We start from the raw sequence: 15,325 nt of genomic DNA on the forward strand, positions 1-15,325 counted from the left end.
AATCTTTTACCTCAGGCCCGAGGCCTGTGCTGTCAGGAAACCTCATGTTGTCACAAAATGGAGGGCCCTAACTGTCACCAACTGCCACACCATAATCAGCCCCATAGGATAACATTAGGTCTTCCAGAACCTTCTGGACCCTACTGGACTCTGTGAGGCTAGGTTATAAAAGGGCAGGGGGCAGGAGGCCATTTTGTGTAGTCCAGTGTGAGAGGAGAGAGGCTGCAGTGTGAGGAGGAGGACGCGCTAGGAGAAGCTAGTTGGTTTCATTAACTGACAGCATCTTTCAGAGGACGTTCCCCCTTGTGCTGCTGACCGAACCCTACCGTTGGCTTAATATCGACCTGGTCCAGTCAAGTAACCAGGAACTTTGGACACTTTCCCGGTCTTGGGCCGTGTCCCACATTCACCCTCAAGACCCCCCATTGGTCTAATAATCCGCTTCCCCATCTTCCGGCGAAACGTCAGGCCTACCGGATCAGAAGAGCAGTGCCCGGTGCGTTCTGGCATCGTGGGTGGCCGAGGTGTCTCTGTCGGGAAGGCGCGAGGCGCTGTGAAGGAGCGCAGCTGGCGGGAAAGTGGCACGTCTTCCTGGTTCACGCCGGTAGCGGACTTTGAGGTGAGACGCTGTTCCCCTGCGCAAGAGCAGAGGCGTGTGCTTCCCGGCTGAAGGAGGCGGTGCCGGCCGAGCCACTGGTTCCCCGCGTCTGCGCAGCAGAGGCCCGCGTCAGGAGGAAGCGAGGGAGCACCGAGCAGCGACGCGTTTCCGGCTTCCACGGCGAACCCGGCTGGTGAGGATTGAGGCGGAGGAGCGCCCTGCCTCTCCAGCGAGGCGGGAACCCTGACCACAACCAGCTTGCCGACAGCGTGACCGGTAACAGCCGAGGCAGCGCGTGGAAGAGCGAAAGGGCTGCTAGCATCAATCTTCCCCATTCCAGCGCTAGATCAAGAGGCTGGCTGGGCGGAGATAGGCGACCGTTATTGCTGCCGGTGTGGTGACGGTGGAGTCGTCTGAAAGGCCCTACCCCTGTGGACTGAAGCAGGACAGGAGGATAACAGTAAGGAGAGAGAGGGGGTGAGGAAGGAAAGGGCTTCGCCTTCCTGGGTGGAGCGCTAGACTCACAAATCAGGGTGTACCATCAACGTTAAGACCTGAGCTGTGTTAGAAAAGGCGAGGGGGAAAAAGGAGTCACATAATCCTAACCTCATTTCTACAGGCTTCTGACAAGTGGCTATTAAGCTAGAAAATTAGCGGGGAACTTAAACTATCATCAGGAGAGCGCTGACAGATCTTGTTAACCAGGGAGCTTCCTTCAGAAACTCCTAGCGATTGCTGGGAAGAGCAGTAAAACCAGTGGAATTCCTGCAGATCACTCTGTGTGTGCAAGCTAGCACTAAGTTAATGGGCAGATAAGGAGAGGGAGATCTTACCACTGCAGAAGAGGTGCAGTCAGCTATTTGGCAGGGTGAAGTGTTGGGATACATTAATGTCATTGATTGTAATGCAAAGTGTCACTGCTTAGTGTACTCCTAATGAGATAGTTCTTTTCTCAGAAGTAAGCGTTTCTGTACTCCTGAAGGCTGAATGTTTTGAACCATAATTTTTCCACAGCAGGAAGAGTGTTGTTTACTTCTCTAAATCAAAGGTATAATCGCAATTCCTGAGAAGAACTAAAATGTATTACACTGTATAATTTGAAACTAAAGAGCATATTATTTTTATAAAACAGCACGTATTTTCACATAATTTTGGTGTAGTGTTTTTCTTTTTGAGTGCTATTGCGTGAAGTTACTTTTGGGTGGTCTGCAACCTTTACACTGTGCCTCTAAATGTTAGTCTTACCCTAGGCCAGGCTACCTTAATTCCAACAATTTGGATACAAATTTGAAATTAATCGACTATGCAAAGATTTTTTCCCAAGCTCAGTCACTTTTCCAATTCTTACATCTTGTAGAATATTTTTATAATCTTCATCTTTGGCCTGTCGCATATTTTGAAGCAGTTCAGCATATTTAAAATTTAGCCATATATTAACATTTCCAATGCTTCCAAGGGACTTCCTGGTATCTTCATGTGTGAGCATTTTAAACACTGGTTGTCCTTTTACTGGAGTCAACTGCAATAGATCTCCAAAAACAATAATGTGTTTTCCTCCAAATAACACATCATAGTCTGTTTTAAGAATTTCTTGCATTCTCAAATGCACAAAAGCAAGCATTAGATTTGAGACCATGCTTACTTCATCAATGATAAGAAGTTTCATTTTTTTCAAGACTCTTGAAACTTCAGAACACGCATCTCCAGATAACTTGTTGTAATGCAATTTATTATCATGTTCAACTGGCAGCATCAATAAACGATGAAGAGTAATCCCTTTAATGTTATGTGCTGCCAGACCAGTTGGAGCAGTTACAACACAAGACAGTGGTGAATCAGTCCTTTTCTGCAGATAACTTGCAATGGCTTTAATTAGAAAACTTTTTCCTGTCCCCGCTTCTCCACTTACGTACAGTCGGACAGGGTCAAATAATATACATGAGCACTCTTTTTTCTCATGTCTGAATCCATGTTCAATCTGCTCTGTGACTTCATCATATATCTTTTTCTGCTCAATGTTTAGTTGCTTTACCAAATCTTCAAAGTTAACTCCATCCTCTTGAGCTTGTTCCATAGCTCTTTCCACCTCATCCATGGCAGTGGCAGCTTCATTTTGGATAATTGGTCCTCCTAGTGGATCCTGGCTCAATGAAGTAGAACTCTGACTATCTTGAGAACTGTTTCTAGCTATCTCTTCAGCAATTGTGGTTTCTTGCTCCATTTCTTCATTCAACATTTGCAGATAATTTAGAAAAATAGGACATTCTATGGTATCCTTAGTTGCATTAAAAGAGTCTTCATAACAGAGAAAATCTCCAAGTAGTTCCTCTTCTGTACGCCATGGCTTAAAGAGTTGCAAAAGAGCTAAATAGTAAAATTCTCTTTTGTCTGGAACTTCACAACTCAATTTTCGATGATTAATCAAATGGCCTTTTTTCTGCTTCACTAGACATCCTTCATAGCCAATGAGTGCATATTTTCCATTATTGATATCTTCTGTGATGTTCCTCTTATAACTGTAGTTTTGAAGAACTTCATACAAACAAGTGTTCTCAAGGTGAGTACTTCTATTTGGATAGTATGTATCCAACATATTTGTCTTCAAAATATCTGTACTGTTTGGTTCTTTTTCCGCCAAATATTCAATTTCTTGTACAGATTTCAAAACTCGGTTTCGTGTTGCAGCAAGACCAAGACTCACCCAAATGATTGTTCTTGATTTGGCATAGAGACTTGCTGATGATAACCGATCAGAACATTCATATGCTCCAATTTCTCGATGCGACAACATCTTCAGACTGAAACTGTATAATTTCTTGCTTAGACTCTTTTCATGTGAAATGTCCTCCCACATTTCCTTCAATTCTGTCTTTTCTTTTTTTGTGATGTAGATGTCACATATCGAGCCACAGCAATAGAGTTGTCAGCAACGAACTGAATATCCATGTTAGCATTCCACATGGACAAAATCACTGGGTTGTAATCGTTGATGTACTTAGATTCTTCATTTCTTTTCAAATTGTATGTATTTTTGGGAGATTTCCTCGTCACAGTATGTCGTAGAGATGACATCAAATTATTTACTCTTCCCTTAGAAATCACTGGTCGAGGAAATGCAAAACGACATTTCGTGTAGTACTTTTCCTTGTTTTTAAATTTGCGACGACAGTACTTTCCACAACGATGAGATTGAAAACGTAAAACTTGTTGCCTTAAATTGTTTTCTTCAGTAGATTTTGGAACAGCACATGTTGAATACTCTTCAATGAAACTCATCACTGTTTCATCTGAATCTGATCCAAATTTGGGTGCATCTTTAATCCACAACAACATATGTATATGAGGAGCACCTCTCGCTTGATATTCCTTCCTCCAAAAGAAATCCAAAACCTCTCCAAGGGGAGAAATTTTTTTGTTGGTAATAAAAGACATCATAGCTTCAAATCTATGATTAAAATATCTGCAAACATTCACTGGATCTAAAGAACACAGTTCTCCTGGTGTTTTCAATTCTATATTTGGTATGTTTTCATTTGCCTCTCGTAGAAATTGAAGTAAATCGTCCCATGCATACTCAGCACAGCTAAGAGTGAGGAACCATGTAGGAGTTCCTAAGTTTCTTAGCATACATTTCAATTCTCCATGACGACGAAACCAATACTCGTTGGTTCCACGTTGACATGCCATATGATTGATTAGCTGAGATTCCAAAATACTGTCTTGCAGATTAACTTTCTCCATAAAGTCCCTTGCACAAACATTCTGCAAATGAGGTCCACTTTTTAATATATGATTAACTGCATAAGAAAGCCCAGACAAATCACTTTCAAACAGTAGATGAAATAAATATGGAATGCATTGACGAAACCTTGGATCTTCTGCATATAATCTTAGAGTCCGGTATTCAGCAGCAGGAATTTGAACTGGTCGATCATCATATCGTCCACCACAACCTGTTGGAAATAATTGTGGAAAACAACGAGCTTCCAAACTTTATTCCCATACACTAATGGGACTTCCTTTTGCTGCTTTCATTTGAAACAAGTCAATTGCATTTCCCATTACTTCTTTGGAATGCAAAGGATGAACAGTATAATGTTCATATATTTCTTCAGTTCTAGACACATCAACTTTTTCAATTTGACCAACTGAAGAATCACTATCTTCTTCTATAGCTGTTTCCTCTGCTCCAACACTTACATCTTTGTAGTACTCATTGTTTTTGACCAAATACAACGTTGCCTTCTTGACTTTTTTAACATCCACTAAATCTTGCCAGATTTTCTTACTCTTTGTTGGAACCCCATTAACTAGAATAACTAAAGGATCTTCTTCTACTCTTTCTACACCAATTGTATTAATATTTTTCTTTACATCTAGAGGCAAATAAACAACTCTTCCCTTTAATCCTCTCAGTAAATCTGATGGAGGCGATTTCCCTGTCTTAGGCTCCATGCGTACAATCGCCTGAAAAGGATGGACACATTGAATCAAAATAGATTCATAAGTATTTAGATCCATCAATTCAGAAGGAATATCTATCAACTGAAGATTATTATAAACTGCTCTAGCAGGCATTCTATTTTCATTTAATTTATTTGAACAATAATTACAAATACGCTGATCCAAACTCAAATCAAAAGAATTCTCCACCAACAAATAACTTACAAAATCCTTCCATTCACTATTATTTTCCAATTCACTTTTTGCATATAAATCAACTAACCTAGTCTGAATCTTATAATGAGTCCGTCGACAACACACACAAGTTAAATTAGGCCTCTCACTTGATTTCACCTTAAACTTAATAATTTCCTCATCAAACTTTTCAATACTTGAAATTTGTCCATTATCTTCTGCATTACCATCCATTACTATATCTATTTCTACACTGTCCTCTTTGTTCCCAAAATAACAAAACTCAATTTCTCCACAAATAGTCTTCACATCCACTTCAGATCCATGCAAAAGAGCACTATTTAACTGTTTAAGCTTAAGTGCGGGACTTTTTGCATAATACAACTTTCTCACTAATTTCCTCACGTTATTATGATGCACTGCTAACATCCTAAAATGATGAAAAACACTCCGACAAACTTTTCTAGAAAGACAAGCTAGTGAATGCCCATGCAAACCTGTGCTTTCTCTCACTCTGCAAGGATCTAACTCTTGCAGGATCTTCATTTTTTGTTTGAGACTTTTCTTACTATATGTACGTAAGAAATTTCGAAGCAAATCGATTGATTCCTGTCGCACACTACAAATACTACTGCATTTCCATGTGTACACTGGACCCTTAGTACGTCTCCCTAAAACTTCATCAGCTAACACCTCTTCTGCATCTCTAGATACAAGTTTCTCTTTTTCCATCACACAACTATCTTTCACCTCATATGCTCGACCACTGGTGTCAACTGCATGCACCAAATCATTTTCCTGAAAGTAACTCTCCTCATTGAAAAAAGGCTCAGAACTTGAACTATGCATCCATTCACCAGAAAATACTTCACAAAAATTACTCCGATTAATAATTCTTTTCCATCTACTGTTCGATTTGAAAACATCAATGGCCTTATTAAGTATCCTAATTCTATTGATTATTAAAATAAATATTTTTTCTTAACTTCAAAAGCCTGATCAACAATCTTTTCTACACTTTTCTTTTTCTTGTAAAAAGCAGCTCTTAGTTTACTTTTCTTATCATTTTTTAGCAAATTTAAAACTACCCTATTGCGAAACATTCGCCTACGAATGTCCCTAAAAAGATTTACCCTTCTACTGCTATCCGTTCTCTTCTCTCCTGCTCCAATGGAAACATTTTTTGTGGGCTTCTCCTTCCTTTTTAGATTTGTTGACTTTTTCTGTATATTCGCATTAGCAATATCATTTTTTTTTCTACGACATATGTTGCGAAGAAAAGACTTAATTGGCTTACCAGAAGCTTTTCTGGTGTTTTTTGAAGTACTTGTTGAAGAGGATTCCATAAACTCTGTTGTTGATGTTCTCCTTTTCCGTATGTTATTTTTGATATTTCTTTGCTTTGAAGGCATTTTTGCTTGCTTTTCAGAAGTTGATTTGAATCTGTTGTTCTGTTAAAAAACACATGAAAGACCACTATTAGCAAACAACAAAGTGATGTTAAAAAGCAAACAATATATACAATAAATTGCAACATATTTAAGTTTATACAATAGCAACTCAGGGTTTTATTTATAAAGGCCTTGCACCACCAGTGCGTCACTTATTACCCATGTTTAAAGTGATGCATCAGCTGCACAAGGCAATCATAAAAAAGGGCGAAATGAAAATACCAATCAATTGCACCCAAAAATCGATTTTTGAATAACATGTAAGAAACACTGCGCAGAACCTATGTACAACCACTCAATATCATCAAACAAAGTCAGGGCCTTATTTATAAAGGCCTTGCGCCACCAGTGCTTCACTTATTACCCATGTTTAAAGTGATGCACCAGCTGCACATGGCAATCATAAATAAGGGCCAAATGCAAATACCAATCAATTGCACCCAAAAATCGATTTTTGAATAACATGTAAGAAACACTGCGCAGAACCTATGTACAACCACTCAATATCATCAAACAAAGTCAGGGCCTTATTTATAAAGGCCTTGCGCCACCAGTGCGTCACTTTTACCCATGTTTAAAGTGATGCACTAGCTGCACAAGGCAATCATAAAAAAGGGCCAAATGCAAATACCAATCAATTGCACCCAAAAATCGATTTTTGAATAACATGTAAGAAACACTGCGCAGAAGCTATGTACAACCACTCAATATCATCAAACAAAGTCAGGGCCTTATTTATAAAGGCCTTGCGCCACCAGTGCGTCACTTATTACCCATGTTTAAAGTGATGCATCAGCTGCACAAGGCAATCATAAAAAAGGGCCAAATGCAAATACCAATCAATTGCACCCAAAAATCGATTTTTGAATGACATGTAAGAAACACTGCGCAGAACCTATGTTCAACCACTCAATATCATCAAACAAAGTCAGGGCCTGATTTATGAAAGCCTTGCGCCACCAGTGCGTCACTTATTACCCATGTTTAAAGTGATGCATCAGCTGCACAAGGCAATCATAAAAAAGGGCCAAATGCAAATACCAATCAATTGCACCCAAAAATCGATTTTTGAATAACATGTAAGAAACACTGCGCAGAACCTATGTACAACCACTCAATATCATCAAACAAAGTCAGGGCCTTATTTATAAAGGCATTGCGCCACCAGTGCGTCACTTATTATCCATGTTTAAAGTGATGCATCAGCTGCACAAGGCAATCATAAAAAAGGGCCAAATGAAAATACCAATCAATTGCACCCAAAATCGATTTTTGAATAACATGTAAGAAACACTGCGCAGAACCTATGTACAACCACTCAATATCATCAAACAAAGTCAGGGCCTTATTTATAAAGGCCTTGCGCCACCAGTGCGTCACTTATTATCCATGTTTAAAGTGATGCATCAGCTGCACAAGGCAATCATAAAAAAGGGCCAAATGCAAATACCAATCAATTGCACCCAAAATCGATTTTTGAATAACATGTAAGAAAAACTGCGCAGAACCTATGTACAACCACTCAATATCATCAAACAAAGTCAGGGCCTGATTTATAAAGGCCTTGCGACACCAGTGCATCACTTATTACCCATGTTTAAAGTGATGCATCAGCTGCACAAGGCAATCATAAAAAAGAGCCAAATGCAAATACCAATCAATTGCACCCAAAAATCGATTTTTGAATAACATGTAAGAAACACTGCGCAGAACCTAAGTACAACCACTCAATATCATCAAACAAAGTCAGGGCCTGATTTATAAAGGCCTTGCGCCACCAGTGCACCACTTATTACCCATATTTAAAGTGATGCATCAGCTGCACAAGGCAATCATAAAAAAGGGCCAAATGCAAATACCAATCAATTGCACCCAAAAATCGATTTTTGAATAACATGTAAGAAACACTGCGCAGAACCTATGTACAACCACTCAATATCATCAAACAAAGTCAGGGCCTGATTTATAAAGGCCTTGCGCCACCAGTGCGTCACTTATTACCCATGTTTAAAGTGATGCATCAGCTGCACAAGGCAATCATAAAAAAGGGCCAAATGCAAATACCAATCAATTGCACCCAAAAATCGATTTTTGAATAACATGCAAGAAACACTGCGTAGAACCTATGTACAACCACTCAATATCATCAAACAAAGTCAGGGCCTTATTTATGAAAGCCTTGCGCCACCAGTGCGTCACTTATTACCCATGTTTAAAGTGATGCATCAGCTGCACATGGCAATCATAAATAAGGGCCAAATGCAAATACCAATCAATTGCACCCAAAAATCGATTTTTGAATAACATGTAAGAAACACTGCGCAGAACCTATGTACAACCACTCAATATCATCAAACAAAGTCAGGGCCTGATTTATAAAGGCCTTGCGCCACCAGTGCGTCACTTATTACCCATGTTTAAAATGATGCACCAGTTGCATAAGGCAATCATAAAAAAGGGCCAAATGCAAATACCAATCAATTGCACCCAAAAATCGATTTTTGAATAACATGTAAGAAACACTGCGCAGAACCTATGTACAACCACTCAATATCATCAAACAAAGTCAGGGCCTGATTTATAAAGGCCTTGCGCCACCAGTGCGTCACTTATTACCCATGTTTAAAGTGATGCATCAGCTGCACAAGGCAATCATAAAAAAGGGCCAAATGCAAATACCAATCAATTGCACCCAAAAATCGATTTTTGAATAACATGTAAGAAACACTGCGCAGAACCTATGTACAACCACTCAATATCATCAAACAAAGTCAGGGCCTTATTTATGAAAGCCTTGCGCCACCAGTGCGTCACTTATTGCCCATGTTTAAAGTGATGCATCAGCTGCACATGGCAATCATAAATAAGGGCCAAATGCAAATACCAATCAATTGCACCCAAAAATCGATTTTTGAATAACATGTAAGAAACACTGCGCAGAACCTATGTACAACCACTCAATGTCATCAAACAAAGTCAGGGCCTGATTTATAAAGGCCATGCGCCACCAGTGCGTCACTTATTACCCATGTTTAAAATGATGCACCAGTTGCACAAGGCAATCATAAAAAAGGGCCAAATGCAAATACCAATCAATTGCACCCAAAAATCGATTTTTGAATAACATGTAAGAAACACTGTGCAGAACCTATGTACAACCACTCAATATCATCAAACAAAGTCAGGGCCTGATTTATGAAAGCATTGCGCCACCAGTGCGTCACTTATTACCCATGTTTAAAGTGATGCATCAGCTGCACAAGGCAATCATAAAAAAGGGCTAAATGCAAATACCAATCAATTGCACCCAAAAATCGATTTTTGAATAACATGTAAGAAACACTGCGCAGAACCTATGTACAACCACTCAATATCATCAAACAAAGTCAGGGCCTTATTTATAAAGGCCTTGCGCCACCAGTGCGTCACTTATTATCCATGTTTAAAGTGATGCATCAGCTGCACAAGGCAATCATAAAAAAGGGCCAAATGCAAATACCAATCAATTGCACCCAAAATCGATTTTTGAATAACATGTAAGAAAAACTGCGCAGAACCTATGTACAACCACTCAATATCATCAAACAAAGTCAGGGCCTGATTTATAAAGGCCTTGCGCCACCAGTGCGTCACTTATTACCCATGTTTAAAGTGATGCATCAGCTGCACAAGGTAATCATAAAAAAGAGCCAAATGCAAATACCAATCAATTGCACCCAAAAATCGATTTTTGAATAACATGTAAGAAACACTGCGCAGAACCTAAGTACAACCACTCAATATCATCAAACAAAGTCAGGGCCTGATTTATAAAGGCCTTGCGCCACCAGTGCGTCACTTATTATCCATGTTTAAAGTGATGCATCAGCTGCACAAGGCAATCATAAAAAAGGGCCAAATGCAAATACCAATCAATTGCACCCAAAATCGATTTTTGAATAACATGTAAGAAAAACTGCGCAGAACCTATGTACAACCACTCAATATCATCAAACAAAGTCAGGGCCTGATTTATAAAGGCCTTGCGCCACCAGTGCGTCACTTATTACCCATGTTTAAAGTGATGCATCAGCTGCACAAGGCAATCATAAAAAAGAGCCAAATGCAAATACCAATCAATTGCACCCAAAAATCGATTTTTGAATAACATGTAAGAAACACTGCGCAGAACCTAAGTACAACCACTCAATATCATCAAACAAAGTCAGGGCCTGATTTATAAAGGCCTTGCGCCACCAGTGCATCACTTATTACCCATATTTAAAGTGATGCATCAGCTGCACAAGGCAATCATAAAAAAGGGCCAAATGCAAATACCAATCAATTGCACCCAAAAATCGATTTTTGAATAACATGTAAGAAACACTGCGCAGAACCAATGTACAACCACTCAATATCATCAAACAAAGTCAGGGCCTGATTTATAAAGGCCTTGCGCCACCAGTGCGTCACTTATTACCCATGTTTAAAGTGATGCATCAGCTGCACAAGGCAATCATAAAAAAGGGCCAAATGCAAATACCAATCAATTGCACCCAAAAATCGATTTTTGAATAACATGTAAGAAACACTGCGCAGAACCTATGTACAACCACTCAATATCATCAAACAAAGTCAGGGCCTTATTTATGAAAGCCTTGCGCCACCAGTGCGTCACTTATTACCCATGTTTAAAGTGATGCATCAGCTGCACATGGCAATCATAAATAAGGGCCAAATGCAAATACCAATCAATTGCACCCAAAAATCGATTTTTGAATAACATGTAAGAAACACTGCGCAGAACCTATGTACAACCACTCAATATCATCAAACAAAGTCAGGGCCTGATTTATAAAGGCCTTGCGCCACCAGTGCGTCACTTATTACCCATGTTTAAAATGATGCACCAGTTGCATAAGGCAATCATAAAAAAGGGCCAAATGCAAATACCAATCAATTGCACCCAAAAATCGATTTTTGAATAACATGTAAGAAACACTGCGCAGAACCTATGTACAATCACTCAATATCATCAAACAAAGTCAGGGCCTGATTTATAAAGGCCTTGCGCCACCAGTGCGTCACTTATTATCCATGTTTAAAGTGATGCATCAGCTGCACAAGGCAATCATAAAAAAGGGCCAAATGCAAATACCAATCAATTGCACCCAAAAATCGATTTTTGAATAACATGTAAGAAACACTGCACAGAACCTATGTACAACCACTCAATATCATCAAACAAAGTCAGGGCCTTATTTATGAAAGCCTTGCGCCACCAGTGCGTCACTTATTACCCATGTTTAAAGTGATGCATCAGCTGCACATGGCAATCATAAATAAGGGCCAAATGCAAATACCAATCAATTGCACCAAAAAATCGATTTTTGAATAACATGTAAGAAACACTGCGCAGAACCTATGTACAACCACTCAATGTCATCAAACAAAGTCAGGGCCTGATTTATAAAGGCCTTGCGCCACCAGTGCGTCACTTATTACCCATGTTTAAATGATGCACCAGTTGCACAAGGCAATCATAAAAAAGGGCCAAATGCAAATACCAATCAATTGCACCCAAAAATCGATTTTTGAATAACATGTAAGAAACACTGCGCAGAACCTATGTACAACCACTCAATATCATCAAACAAAGTCAGGGCCTGATTTATAAAGGCCTTGCGCCACCAGTGCGTCACTTATTACCCATGTTTAAAGTGATGCATCAGCTGCACAAGGCAATCATAAAAAAGGGCCAAATGCAAATACCAATCAATTGCACCCAAAAATCGATTTTTGAATAACATGTAAGAAACACTGCGCAGAACCTATGTACAACCACTCAATATCATCAAACAAAGTCAGGGCCTTATTTATGAAAGCCTTGCGCCACCAGTGCGTCACTTATTACCCATGTTTAAAGTGATGCATCAGCTGCACATGGCAATCATAAATAAGGGCCAAATGCAAATACCAATCAATTGCACCCAAAAATCGATTTTTAAATAACATGTAAGAAACACTGCGCAGAACCTATGTACAACCACTCAATATCATCAAACAAAGTCAGGGCCTGATTTATAAAGGCCTTGCGCCACCAGTGCGTCACTTATTACCCATGTTTAAAATGATGCACCAGTTGCACAAGGCAATCATAAAAAAGGGCCAAATGCAAATACCAATCAATTGCACCCAAAAATCGATTTTTGAATAACATGTAAGAAACACTGCGCAGAACCTATGTACAACCACTCAATATCATCAAACAAAGTCAGGGCCTGATTTATAAAGGCCTTGCGCCACCAGTGTGTCACTTATTACCCATGTTTAAAGTGATGCATCAGCTGCACAAGGCAATCATAAAAAAGGGCCAAATGCAAATACCAATCTGTTGCACCCCAAAATCGATTTTGAATAACATGTAAGAAACACTGCGCAGAACCTATGTACAACCACTCAATATCATCAAACAAAGTCAGGGCCTGATTTATAAAGGCCTTGCGCCACCAGTGCGTCACTTATTACCCATGTTTAAAGTGATGCATCAGCTGCACAAGGCAATCATAAAAAAGGGCCAAATGCAAATACCAATCAATTGCACCCAAAAATCGATTTTTGAATAACATGTAAGAAACACTGCGCAGAACCTATGTACAACCACTCAATATCATCAATCAAAGTCAGGGCCTTATTTATGAAAACCTTGCGCCACCAGTGCGTCACTTATTACCCATGTTTAAAGTGATGCATCAGCTGCACATGGCAATCATAAAAAAAGGCCAAATGAAAATACCATTCATTTGCACCCAAAATCGTTTTTTGTATAACATTTTAGAAACACAACACAGGACTTATATACTAACATACAATTTCACTTCTAAAACATAACTATCTGCTTCCAAATATTCTCCATAGAGCAAATAAGTCTCTATCTAAATTAAATAAATCATTACTTACCTTTACAAATGCTTTTGGAGATTGAGAACAGTGTCAGACACACACACCAATTTTTCTTTATCAGAGCAAAAGGTGTGCTCTCAATACACTGAAACCAAGACTGGCATAGAAAATCTCTATCTTTGTACACATATGCCTCAATTCAACCAATCAAAAGTCTTCCCTCACTATTTTCAAACCAACACCCATCCCCCTCTCAGAGCTTTCTATCTGTTACCATAGCAACTCCCTCCTAACTGAACTCTAAGGTTCAAAAGTTTATCTTACAATGTTGCAAATTAACTCAGCAAGGATGTTTGACCTCTCAATACAGCAGCCTATCCAGGGTAGTTTTGCTTTTGGTGACTTTTTTTAAACCATTCAAATTGCTTCTTTCACACAACATAACCATGCACCCTAACTTTCAGTTTTCAACTATCTGAATCCACCAATCATTGCTTGTGATTCAAGAGCAGGGAAACTCCACAATTATTTTTTTGTAAACTCCTACTGTTCCAACTGCCATTTCATTTACACACTTCATCTGACTGGACCAGAACCTTCTCACATCATGTATTCTGTCTGGATTATTGGACATAGCTACATCCACTGGGCTCAAAGGTATGCAGCTAGCAGAAATTTTCATAACCTTGATTTATCAAATGTGGAAATCAAGTGGATTGGCCACAGAGGATTAAAATGTCACCAATTGATACCATTGGTGAAAGCCTTTTTGCATCTGCTAGAACCTGACCTTATAATTGTGCACTGTGGTGGAAACGATCTAGGCACATTGACTGGGGTAGGTCTGGAAATGCTTTTAAAGGACACCTTTCATCAATTGATGATACTTTTTCCCCAAACTGCCTTGGTATATTCCAATATATGCCAAAGACAGAAATGGAACTGGTCCAACCAATTTTGTCCACAATTTGAGAAAGCACGGAAACATGTGAATAAATCTGTTTCTGCTTACATGAGGGACTATGGAATGGGTTCAATATACAATAATAACTTGCGTTACAACATGCAAGACATCTACAGAGGAGATGGAGTGCACTTCTCAGATGAGGGGAATAGAATATTCCTCCTGAATTTAAGAATGTGTATTGGAACCTACTTGTAGGTACCTAAATCAACCACAGAACCCAAAAGCTCTTTTCAGAGCTACCCTACCTCTGATCATTCAAAACGTTTATTTTTTTCTAACTTTTTTCACTATTTTTCACCAAAGTACGCTTCCCGGTACGCTCCCCGGTGCGCGTACCGGGCGCTTCCCCCGCGAAAAATATTACATTTTTTTGTGGTTTTTACCTTTATGAGCCTCCTAAGACCCCCTCAGAAAACCTAGAGGGTCAAGAAGTCTCTACTGTGCCCCCTTCTAGCCATACCGAACATTGATTGCCCTCCATCTTGTGTCTCGATTGTCCCGAAACACAAAATGGAAGACTCCCGTTACGCTGCCGGTGCGCGTACCGGAGCGCGCACCAGTAAGCGCACAATAAAAAAAGGTGGGAAAGTAATTTACGGAAAACCCAATGGAGACACTTTCATCAAATATAGAATACGCCCTACTACATAGCAGTCCCTACCATTTGCCCAAATTTGGTGAAATTCCATTGAGACATTTAGGCTACAGGCCTGTCTAAATATCCTGAGGTAAATTACATGACAAAAACGCACTTGTAATGTTAGAATTTACAACCAATTACAAAGTTTC

Source organism: Lissotriton vulgaris, chromosome 2_1, assembly GCF_964263255.1.
Source record: "Lissotriton vulgaris chromosome 2_1, aLisVul1.2, whole genome shotgun sequence".
Taxonomy (NCBI): Eukaryota; Metazoa; Chordata; class Amphibia; order Caudata; family Salamandridae; genus Lissotriton; species Lissotriton vulgaris.